Genomic DNA, 13,176 nt, shown 5'->3' on the forward strand with positions numbered 1-13,176 from the left:
CAGCGGTATGACTTTGTTTACATACTCTTAATCTTTTTAACTTCTTAAGGCGTTTTGGTTAACCGGTTGGCAAAAAGTTAACTGGTTTATGATTTTTGTAACCTCTTGCATCTGTAGTAAATACAGTATATTAGAAATCAGGTTGGCTCGAATTACTGATGCCTCAAACTTTTATTGTCAGCCCCTGCAAATTAAGGCCATCGGATTTCAAATGTATGTAACGAAAACTATATTATTATCAGTGACTGAGGAAGAAGCACTGATGGACCTAGAGGAAACCACAGCAGCCCACCCAGCAGAACCATTGGAAAAAGCCACAGCAACCCCACTGGCCACAGCCCCATCAGAGGCCCCAGTGGTGACAACCCCACTGGTGACAGCCCCATTGTTGACAGCCCCAGTGGCGACAGCCCCAGTGGCGACAGCCCCAGTTGTGACAGCCCCAGTGGTGACTTTATCAATGACTGAGGAAGAAGCACTGATGGACCTAGAAGAAACCACAGCAGCCCACCCAGCAGACCCATTGGAAACAGCCACAGCAACCCCACTGGCCACAGCCCCATCAGAGGCCCCAGTGGTGACAACCCCACTGGTGACAGCCCCATTGGTGACAGCCCCATTGGTGACAGCCCCAGTGGCGACAGCCCCAGTGGCTACAGCCCCATAGGCGACAGCCCCAGTGGCGACAGCCAGTGTCGACAGCCCCAGTGGCGACAGCCCCAGTGTCGACAGCCCCACTGGTGACAGCCCCAGTGGTGACAGCCCCAGAAGCAGACCCACAGTAAGAATATATTATCTATTCACTTACTAGTCAATTTTTGCATTAACAAGTTTATTATAACTAAATTTATAATTATATAAAGTGATTTTTTTTCCCAAATTACTGCCGATATTCGGCTGCTTCCAGATTGCAAAAATCAAAGTTTTTTAAATGGCCTCTGCTGTGATCCAGAAACCAAACTATCACCCATGCACCATACAATGTCATCAGAAAAAATGTTGTTTTTTTTATTCCAGGAATACAATAGAGCTTCTGAAAACTCTTTTGACCGAGAGCCTGAGAGAAAGCAAAAGAGCGCTGATATACATGGAGAATACCAAAACAACTGACAGGTATGGAAATTCAATTCTCACTTGACTGATCAGTAGAATAAAAAAAACCAAAAACTTCTGTTGTCAAAATTCCAGGGACAGGGAAATGTCAACCATGGTACTGGGCTTCGAAGCCAGAAAACTCGCAAAAGGGATGGAAGGGACGGAAACATTCAAGGCCTCACGCATGTGGGTGTTGAGGTTTATGCAGCGCCACAGCCTTTCAGTACGACAGCGCACCCACATAGGACAGAATCTGCCGGAAGATTATGAAGACAAGCTGATTGAATCCGACAACGACAGCTGCATAACTTCCCATTGAGCCAGATTGGCAATGCCGATCAAACGCCACTGACGTTTGATTTACCAACAAATACTAGTGTATCAACAAAAGGGCAGAAGTCAGTTTTGATAACAACAACGGGTAACAAAAAAAAACGCTTCACCGTTATGCTGGCCTGTACAGCTGACGGGGGCAAGTTACCACCCTACGTAGTTTTCAAACGCAAGACCATGCCCAAAGGGGTCAAGTGGCCGAAGGGCGTAGAAGTGCGGGTGCATTCGTAAGGGTGGATGGACACCAACCTTGTCCATGACTGGATTAAGACCGTGTGGGGCTGTCGTCCAGGTGGTTTCTCCCGGCGTTCCCTACTTGTACTCGATGCCTTCAGGGCACATAAGTAGGATGATGTAAAACAGTCACTATTGTCCGAATACAAGACACATCTGGCAGTAATACCCAGAGGGATGACCTGCATGATGCAGCCACTAGACGTCAGCGTCAACAAACCCATGAAACAAATGCTGCAGTTGAAGTGGAATGAGTGGTACTGCAGCGGTCCACAGTCATACACTGCCGGGGGGCGACGAAGAAAGCCGGAACTTGAGGAGATCTGCCAGTGGATAGTTGACTGCTGGCAGCAACTAGATCCTGCAATCATCCAGTGTGCTTTTAAGAAGTGCTGCATCAGCAACAGTTTGATGGCACAGAGGACGACGTACTTTTCGAGGATCATATTGCCACCAGATCCCCAGTTTGGGACCTCGCCGCAGATGAAAAGAATGATCAAACCGGAGAGGAGAATTACTACACTGATGTTGATCCGCCGCAAGGCATGTCATCGGAAGAAATTGCCCGCTTTTTCGAAAGCGACGATGACGAGAGCGATTTCGAGGGGTTCGACGAAAGTGACCTCTGATCGAATCGTCACTCGAAACAACAAAACAGCCCTTTTCAGGGCACCCATTTACTTAAGAAAGAATTGTCTTAAAATTGTCAAATTTTTATCAAATCAACCATAAATTATATTTGCGTAAATAAAACAATCAACGGTAATATAAACTGCAACGATATCTATTGATACGACACATGAACACTAACATGGTACCATTTTAGTGTTTGTGTGTCGTATGAATATATATTCGCGGGAAATAAAAATGGAATTAATTGTGTCACAAGTAAAGCATTTTGTATCTGCAAAAATCTATGACTGTAATCATATCAAATCATCCATAAATTATATTTGCGTAAATAAATCAATCAACGGTAATATAAACAATAGACATAGATATTTATTATGCAATTGCCACGACAACGGCCCGATAACAAATCGCGATCAATATGCCGAGGTATTACTGTGAGACAGATTGTTGATTGCTATTTCCACAACACATAAATATATCGACACATGTTTTCGGAAATGACAGCGTCATGGTCGATTTCGGACACGCTTTTTGTGTGCGTATTATATTCGGAGTTTCAATTTTCACCGATGAATTTGGACCAAAATCGGGGGTGCGTATTGTACACGATGGCGTATTGTGGATTTACGGTATTTAATTTCTCTTTGCATTTTAGCAGACAATACTTAAAGCCACACACCTTGAAATGAAATACACGTTAATTAAAACATATCGATGCAATTTGAAAGTGTGCAAAATTGTCGTTAAATCTATTGCCTAGTTAGCAAGTAATTTATTAGTTTTCAAATGGCTTTTAAAACCGAAAGTAGGATTTCCATACGTATACATGTGTGCGTCAATTTCGAAAAACGTGATTATTTTTAAGTTTTAAAGCTAAAAAAAGACGGATTTCTTTCTTGTAACCACCAGATATATTATAATTGGCTTAGATAAAATTAAATCTATAGCCTAGTTAGCAAATAATTTATTATTTTTCAAAGGGTACCGCTTTTAAAACCGAAAGTAGGATTTCTGGACGTATACGTCCGTTTCGACAAACGCGATTATTTTTAAGTTGTTAATCGCAAAAAAAACAGATTACTACCTTGTAACCACCGGATATATTCTAATTGGCATATATAAAATATGTTTCTTATTTATTCTTAAATTTACTATGCCAAATAAGGTGTGTGGCTTTAAATTAATATTGCCTACAAATAAAAATGATTTAAAACATAATAAATTCATGAGAAGGTCAAGTTTTGTTATTGTTTCAGAGGCGCATTGACGAAATGAAGTCATCAACTGAGGCACATGAATTACAACTGACAGCCATTGGGTAGGAATACCTATATGACTACTGTCAAACTCTGTAATTCATCTAGTTGTTTATGCCTTGGAATATACAAATTTGTGTATGTTTGTTTCAAAAGTCAAACAAACGAAAATTGTAAAAGAAAAATAACGACAATTGATGCGACTCCATATAATGTATAATTTTATTTTATTTAACAAATCCAGAAAGTAGTTTAAAATATCATAGCCTTGCAATTTAATAATTATTTACAAATCAACAAAGCACTGTTGCTGTTATTGACAAAAAATGTGTTTAAGAATTTTGTTAATACAAACATAGCTCTTGTTTTGGAAATATTCAGGAGGTTGGTAAATTGAAATTACTACGTCTTTCTCTGACAAGAAGAGATCAATGTAATCATAGGCAAAGTAATAATAAGTATGAAGGCTTTAAAACAGCAAAATAATTGTATTTTTGTGCATTTTTGTTTGCTTTCCTTTTTTGTAAGATTTTGCTCTTTGTTTTGTTTTTTACTTAGCTTTTGCATCATGCTTCATTTCAAATATTATTACTTCAATCTCATTCATAATTCAGAAGCCTGGACAAAGTTTGTATTATGTATTATGCATCCAGGACCTCTGTTATTGTTTTTTATTATTCTATAATTGTGCAAGTTTTTGTTATGAATGGTATTGTGATTACAGAGTAAGAGTCATGTGTATGACTATGTGTATGACTTAGTGTTGGACTATGGCTTACAGGTTGAAAGTCATGAATAGGAATTTAGCTTACCAGTTGAGAATCATGTGTAGTGCTGTGGCTTACAGGGTTAGAGTCATGTGTAGGACAATGGCTTACAGGGTGATATCATGTGTAGGACTTTGGCTTACAGGGTTAGAGTCATGTGTAGGACTATGGCTTACAGGGTTAGAGTCATGTGTAGGACTTTGGCTTACAGGGTTAGAGTCATGTGTAGGACTATGGCTTACAGGGTTAGAGTCATGTGTAGGACTATGGCTTACAGGGTTAGAGTCATGTGTAGTGCTGTGGCTTACAGGGTGAGTCATGTGTAGTGCTGTGGCTTACAGGGTGAGTCATGTGTAGGACTTTTGCTTACAGGGTTAGAGTCATGTGTAGTGCTGTGGCTTACAGGGTTAGAGTCATGTGTAGTGCTGTGGCTTACAGGGTAAGTCATGTGTAGGACTTTTGCTTACAGGGTTAGAGTCATGTGTAGTGCTGTGGCTTACAGGGTTAGAGTCATGTGTAGTGCTGTGGCTTACAGGGTAAGTCATGTGTAGGACTTTTGCTTACAGGGTTAGAGTCATGTGTAGTGCTGTGGCTTACAGGGTTAGAGTCATGTGTAGTGCTGTGGCTTACAGGGTTAGAGTCATGTGTAGGACTTTTGCTTACAGGGTGAGATCCATCTGTAGGACTATGGCTTACAGGGTTAGTCATGTGTAGGACTTTGGCTTACAGGGTGAGATCCATCTGTAGGACTATGGCTTACAGGGTGAGAATTATGTGTAAGACTATGGCTTACAGAGCAAGTCATGTGTATGACTATGGCTTACAGGGTGTGAATCATGTGTAAGACTATGGCTTACAGGGTGACAGTCATCTGTAAGACTATGGCTTACATGGTTAGTCATGTGTAGGACTATGGCTTACATGGTTAGAGTCATGTGTAGGATTATGTCTTACAGGGTTAGAGTCATGAGTAGGACTATGATTTACTGGGTGATATCATGTGTAGAACTATGGCTTACAGGGTTAGAGCCATGTGAAGACAAATATAATGTGATAAAATGTAGTAAAATTTGTATATAAGAACACTTACTCTACTATTTGGTTTAAAGAGACCTTTTCACATTTTGGTAAATTGACAATTTTTTTTTAAAAGTTCAGATTTGCAAATTTTCATTGTAGTTATGATTTCTGTGAGGACACAGTAATACTGTGCTTTAAAATATACATTAAATGCATCATTTGATGATTAACAAGAGATGTGTTTGTCAGAAACACAATGCCCCCTAATGCGCCGCTTTGAATTATTTTTTTGACCTTTGACCTTGAAGGATGACCTTGACCTTTCACCACTTAAAATTTGCGGCTCCATGAGATTCACATGCATGCCAAATATCAAGTTGCTATGTTCAATATTGCAAAAGTTATGAAGAAGGTTAAAGTTTTGGTAAAAGTTTTTGAATTTGTTTTTTTGACCTTTGACCTTGAAAGATGACCTTGACCTTTCACCAATCAAAATGTGCAGCTCCATGAGATACACATGCATGCCAAATATCAAGTTGCTACCTTCAATATTGCAAAAAGTTATGACCAAGGTTAAAGTTTTGGTTAAAGTTTTGGGACACACACATACAATGACAGACAGGCCAAAAACAATATACCCCCGATCTTTCGATCCGGGGGCATAAAAACCTGCAAATTATAATATTACCGTTTCAAAAGGGAAACAAATAATTTGAAGAGTTCTGTTATCGTAATATTTTGTAACTTTACAAGGATTGCTTATATATATAAAGAATAAAATACACTGCTCACTATATGAGCATAATGGCAAAGTGGTTTAAATGGTTTACTGCAATTGTCAGTGGTTCGAGGTCAGTAGAGGATAAGAGTTCCAATGTTTACATTTATTTATTTAAAGCATTTAATAACAAATTTACCAGTCGCCAAATACCAGATCGCTCAGCCCACTAAGTTGTGTTTTCATAAAACGCTTATTCCATGACTACGACAGTCTTTGTTTGTTGGACCATTGTGGCCGCAATAAACAAAATCTGATTGAATATTACTTGAGTTTGATTGACAGCTGGCGAGTGGTAAATTTCAATACATTCCAAAATCTGTAAAATGATCCCTTTAAATTTAAAGTGTTAAATAATTGAATAATTTGGAGAGTACTGTTGTTATTGTTATTTTTTATTTCATTATCAGGATTGCTCCCGTGCTTTACTAAGCTTTACTACTTAACTAGTCAATCATAAGATCAAAGCTATACCGACTTTGTTGAATATTTTGAGAGCTGATTTATGATCCTATGTCAATTACATGTTTCTCTTTACCCAGCTTAAGCCCCCCTAAACTCCAAGGTTCAGTGGTTAATCCAGCCTAGGTGAGGATGACTTTTTCAATTCTTTAATTTTTATTCTTGTTTTTTACTTGAGCTGTTTAGTTCAATGTTTACATTTATCAATTTCAAACATATAATGACAAACTTCAATACATGCCAAAATCTGTTAAAAGATCCCTTTAATATATGTGCACTTCATAACAAACATTTCATGTGGTGGATATGCGACTTTTAAATGAAAATAGAACACAATAATAATTTAACTGTTCTTTTTAATTTAATAACTTCTAAAACTGAATTTTCTACCTTTATTCAAAAGGTATGTTATACGCAGAATATCTGTTTCAAGATATTTCTTGTTAACAAATACTTTAAAATCATTATATTACTTAACAAAGAGCAAAACAAAATCAAAGTCCAAAAATAACTGATGTTGAAATTAATGACAAAAATAAAATTTAAAATACATTAAAGAAATATCTCACTGAAATCGAGGTGAGAATTTCTGAAACAAAACATGAATCTTAATATCTAAATGCACATGGGCATAATCATTGATAATATAAACACATTTAAATGACTGGAAATTAATGAGTTGATGACAATGCAAAGGGTTTACCACATTACTTTACCTTAGGCTGCATGAACAAACAATTCATGGAACATGAAAGTCTACGAGAATAAAAACACTTATAACGTAATGGATATTGTTAAAAACTGATGTTGAATTAGATGACAAAGAAATATATTTCAAGTTCAAAAGGCGAAGTTTTTAAATAAAAATATTTTGCAGAGCTGTCAAGAGGCTTTATCTTGAAAGAATCAAGCTAAAATGTTTTATCAAAATGTAAATAAAATGTTTTATGAATTGCCACCAATAATGGGTTTAAACCCATTCCTTTATAATTGCAGTGCAGCTTCATGATATCTTCACCGTAAAGGAAAATTTAATGGAAGGACCTTGACCATAGTAAACATCTGGACAGGCTATTTCCACCATACATGGTAATAATCTGGCCATATAATACTAATATGTAGGCATGCACACCTCACGTCCACAGCATGGACTGTGAAGAAGGCTTGCAATTCATTTAAGTACTCTGGCAGTCTGACAACCTTGTCATAGACACAGAATATCATGATTGGGCTACACTGCACCAATATTCCAATAACTTTATTTCCTTAAATGGAAAAACAACGCAACTGACTGCTTTTTAAAACAACAACAACATTCCAAACAAGAAATATCTTTAAACAAGAGGGCCTGAAAGGCCCAAAGTCACTCTCCTGAGATACAAAAGAACTGACTTGTTCTGTGCAGCCCTAGATATCATTAAATTAGAACAAATATTCTCACCAAGTTTCATGTAGAGTGAGCTATAAATGTTCCTTTAAAATTTCTAACAAGGTTTAACTATATAAGGATAAAAAGGTTTGCCATATTTTCCTTTGTATTGTAATATTTATAATAGCTGCCATTTTTTTATTCCAGAAAACTACACCCTATAAACTTACAGACTGAAGGGGCAATTGTCGAAACAACAAAAAGTTGGTAAAGGCAGGTATGAACGGGGTAGCATTAGTTATTTTATAATTACAAAAAATAAAATGTTTGAATAATGTATGCGAACATTTTAATTGTCTGTGTTTGTGCTTTTTTACGGCCATTTTCGGTCCAATTAGGCAGCTTACATTGGACTGGTAAAGGTATTTTGTCTTTTTTGCAGGTAACGGTAGGTGTGAACAGGAACTTCTTAAGTGCAGTTTTCCTCTTTGATCCAGGTTTTTTGTGACTTCATTGTTCATCGCATTCGCGCCTGTGTAGTGTGACAAAAAATAACCCAACTTGTCCAACATAATAGAATAACAGTTTCACGTCAATACTGACATATCTAAACAACTGCAGTAACCCTGTCTCCCATGCGCCATGAAATTTTTATACAGCATTCAAATTTAAAGTCCATGCTTTCCCAGAGGAAGAATGACACGATGTGCATGCATTCTTATTTTCTCACATTTTACATGAAATGCACGTGGACTGTTAATCTGTTGCAAGAAAATTACAAAATTCTCAGAAAAGTATAGAGCTATGCAACCCATGCTCCTAATCATAATGACGCTTCCTATTTTGAATGTTTAATTAAGCTTTGCAATGCCCCGGATTATTGAATTGGGCAATAGTAAAATGGCGGCCATTTTCGGTCCGATTTGGTGGTTTTATTGTCTTTAAATATTTTTTTCTCCATTTTTGCATTAATAAAACAGTCTGCGCGCTATACAAGGGAAAATACGGTAACTATAGCATATAAGGATAAATGCCCCACGCCCTGGTGACCATGGTTTTCAACGGACCTTACCATTTTAGAACTCATCCAAGATATCATAACAGAAAATAGTCTGACCAACTTTCATGAAGATTGAACAATAAATGTGACTTTTTAGAGTGTTAAAAAGTTTTAAATATAGCTATATAAGGAAAAATGTCCTGCCCCTTTGCAGCCATGTTTTTCAACCAACCAGAACCATTTCCAAATTAATCCAACATATTATTCAGACAAATCTTCTGACCAGGTTTCATGAAGATCAAACGATAAATGTGGCCTCTAGAGTGAAAACAAGGCAAATATTGACGGCACACAACGTATGATGGAAAAAGGCCATCACAAAAGCTCACCATGTGCTCAGGTGAGCTAAAAAGATATTCGGCTTATATCCTGACTTTGAAATAAACATAGACAAGGGACAAAATTGTCACAAAACCAGGTTTTCATTGTGAAAAAAAAATCTGATAAAGGGAGAAAACTCAAACTGAACTTTTGAAATGAACAAACAAAAATAACCCCCTTTGTAAGTTTTTTTTTTTTTTAATCTATTTTTAGTTGTGGCGACCTAGACATAGGAGATATTGACGTGATTCTTTCGTGCGACACACCGTACCATGATGGTGAACAAATGTGCCAAATGATTTTAATCTCATAATAAATGACATAGTTATATCCCAGACAAACTCATTTATGGCTATTTTTTACCTTTGAACTCAAAGTGTGACCTTGACCTTGGAGATATTGACGTAATTTTTTCGCGCGACACACTGTCCAATGATGGTGAACAAATGTGCCAAATGATTTTAAAATCTGACAATGAACGACATAGTTATGGCTCGGACAAGCTTGTTCCGCCCGCCCGCCCGCCAGCCAGCCAGCCCGCCAGCATTCGCCAATCTAATAACCAGTTTTTTCCTTCGGAAAACCTGGTTAAAAATTTACTTTTATGAAATAAAAAACAAAGGTTTAAGTAATATTGTTTTTTTGTTTTTTTTCACTTAATAGTTGCACATCTACCGAATGAAATGTTTGTTATTAAGTGCATGTATAGAAAATTACATAAAAAATGTGTAGATACAAATTTTACTACGCAAGATCAAATCATAATTGTCCTCACATATAACCTATTAGATATGAATTAATCAAATGTTGGTGCTGTAAATTTATAGTTGCTGTTGAGAGAATAGTTAAAAAATAATTTGATGGAAGCAATGAAATTAGACGTCTGACTCCAATTTATTATAATTATAAATTCAATTCACTACAGCAACAAACACCAGTTACTGTTTATTTTTGAAACACCCCTGAAAGAGTGGTAAACATTTTAAATAAAACAAACACATTAAGAATGCCTTGAATTGCTCTAATGCTATGTGTACCAGTGATGATTGATAATTTTTTGAACATTATTAGTGGACAAACATCGTAATTGAACCCCATAAATGATCCGTATATCGTTCAAAGGCCTTATCCAAATCCCTTATGCACACACAGCTGATTAGCGCATACATGAAGGTGTTTTGATTGGTCATTGGCTAAAGAAAGACAACATTCAGAGCTTGCATGTGTTTTTGAAATGATCAAATGTTGCAGCGACATGATTGGAAAAGCATTGCTGCAAAATTCATTTAAGGACAAGTCGCCCAGGTGCTGATTTTGACCAATATATTTGACCTTTGACCTTTACGGGTGACCTTGAAGGATGACCTTGACCTTTCACCACTCAGAATGTGCAGCTTCATGAGATACACATGCATGCCAAATATGAAGTTGCTATCTTCAATATTGCAAAAGATATGGCAAATGTTAAAGTTTGAGCAAACAAACAAAGCAACAAACAAACAAATCAACAAACAGGGCAAAAACAATATGTCCCCTAATATAGTGGTGGGGGACATAAAAATGTGCTACCATAAAATAACACAATCTGGGAGATGTTATGCATAACAAAGACGAACAGAGCTAAACTCGGCCAACCTGAGATTACAGTGCTCGATTTCCTCCTGTAAAGTGAATGTATATAAGTCTCGGTCAGTTTTTAAAGCGTACTCCCATACTGTCAATACGCACTTTATACATTCCAATCATGGGTGATGCTCAATGCAATACATGTGTTAAAAAATATTTAAATAAAAGGAATCTTTCTTGCCATATCAAGAACAAGAAACCGTCGGAGACGGGTGATGTTCCCCAAAGTTATTTTTTGTCACAATATTGCACTATACATTCAGATAAAAGGAAACGTCTTGAGGGGCATAACTTTGGACAAAATAATACGATGGATGGTTTAGCAACTTAAAAATTTCAAAGGGCCATAACTCTCTTTAAAAGCAAATTCGTTGAATTGATATCCCCCGCCAATATGCTTCTGGACACAAAAGTATTATATTTGACACTAAAAAAGCATTTTTTAAAGATACAAATGGCCAGAACTCTGTTATTAACAGATGGTGTACAAAACCATTTAGCATGCATCATCCTCTTATTCATATATATACTGTTGCATTTTTTTAATAAGCTTATATTGGCCATTTAATTATGATAAAGTCTTATAACAGCTGGTCTCACATATTTCTGATAATTACCAGGTGTAGGCCAATATCTCTCCTGTAAGTACCTCTAAATTAATGGTAATGACCCATATCTTTCGGCAATTAAACCATGACCGTTTGCCAGTAACCCATTGATTTAACATGGATAGTTTATCTCTGCAGTCACTATTGTTGTGGCGCAGTGATGTAACTATTTCCTGGCAGCAATGATGTAACTATTGCCTTAACAGCAATGATGTAAATTTTTCGTGGCGGCAATTTGACGTCAGTGATGTAACCTTTCCCTGCCGTCTCAGCTATTTAATGACAGGGACTATAAAAGGAAAAAAAACGAGGGGGGTTGATGGAAAATGAAATTAGATTTAGAATGTTTAGAAATGGATTTGGTTAAAATTTTAGAAATATAACATAGAAAATAGGAAATTAAACTTAGCATGTTTTAACATGATGCATATTTTTGAATGTTTGACTTTTGTTGGAAATGTTGAAAATAAAGTGTATATACGTTTGTAAATAAACTGTAGTGGTAAAAAACAAATGACTTATCTTAATTTCTACTGGCTCGGCTAGTTGTAGAAGTTACATGGGAATTTGTCCAAATGGACTGGTGGCAGCAACCGCAATTAAGACCACAGGTTCTTGACTAAATTAAAAAATTTAGTAGAGTTAATTTTTGCAAAGTTTAACTTTGATTGCGCTACCGTTGAAGTTTAAATTTTGCTACAATACTCATACCAAGTTTCAATGAAATCCGCCAAAGCACTTCCAAGATATGGCTCCGGACACAAAAGTGCCCGATGGACGGAAAGATGGACAGACAACGCCAAAACAATATCCCTCCCCCGTTGGCGGGGGATAATGAATCATCTAACCAGAACCCACAAATAACATGCGCATCTCCTCAAGGTAGTTAAGCTTCCTATAAAGCTTCATTGAATTCCAGTCAGTAGTTAGGCAGAAATAGCCCGGACAAGAATTGCACAATATGTACACTTTATAGAAAATTTCAAAGGGCCATAACTCTGTGAAAAATCATCCGACCATAACCGGCTGATAATATGCACATCTCCTGTTGGTAGTGAAGCTTCCCACAAAAGTTTCATTGAATTCCCGTAATAAGTTGCTGAGAAATAGCTCCGACAAAAATTGCACTATATGTACAATTGAAAATTTCAAAGGGCCATAACTCTGTAAAAAATCATCCCACGAGAACCGGCTGATGATATGCACATCTCCTCTTGGTAGTGAAGCTTCCTATAAAGTTTCATTGAATTCCAATCATTAGTTGCTGAGAAATAGCCTAGACAAGAATTGCACTATATGTACAGTTCATTGAAAATTTCAAAGGGCCATAACTCTGTGAAAAATCGTCCGACCAGAACTGGCTGATAATATGCACATCTCCTTTTGGTAGTAAAGCTTCCCATAAAGTTTCATTAAATTCCAGTCATTAGTTACTGAGAAATAGCCTGGACATAAATTGCACACGGACGGACAGACAAAGCGGTGACTATATGCTCCCCCCAAAAAATTTTGGGGAAGCATAAAAAGCATGAAGACAAAATATTATACTTAAAATGTACTGTTTCTATTTACATTCTTCAACAAAATGTAAATCTAAGTTCATTCCACTAAACA

This window comes from Dreissena polymorpha, unplaced genomic scaffold (assembly GCF_020536995.1).
Source record: "Dreissena polymorpha isolate Duluth1 unplaced genomic scaffold, UMN_Dpol_1.0 chrUn009, whole genome shotgun sequence".
NCBI classification, from domain to species: domain Eukaryota; kingdom Metazoa; phylum Mollusca; class Bivalvia; order Myida; family Dreissenidae; genus Dreissena; species Dreissena polymorpha.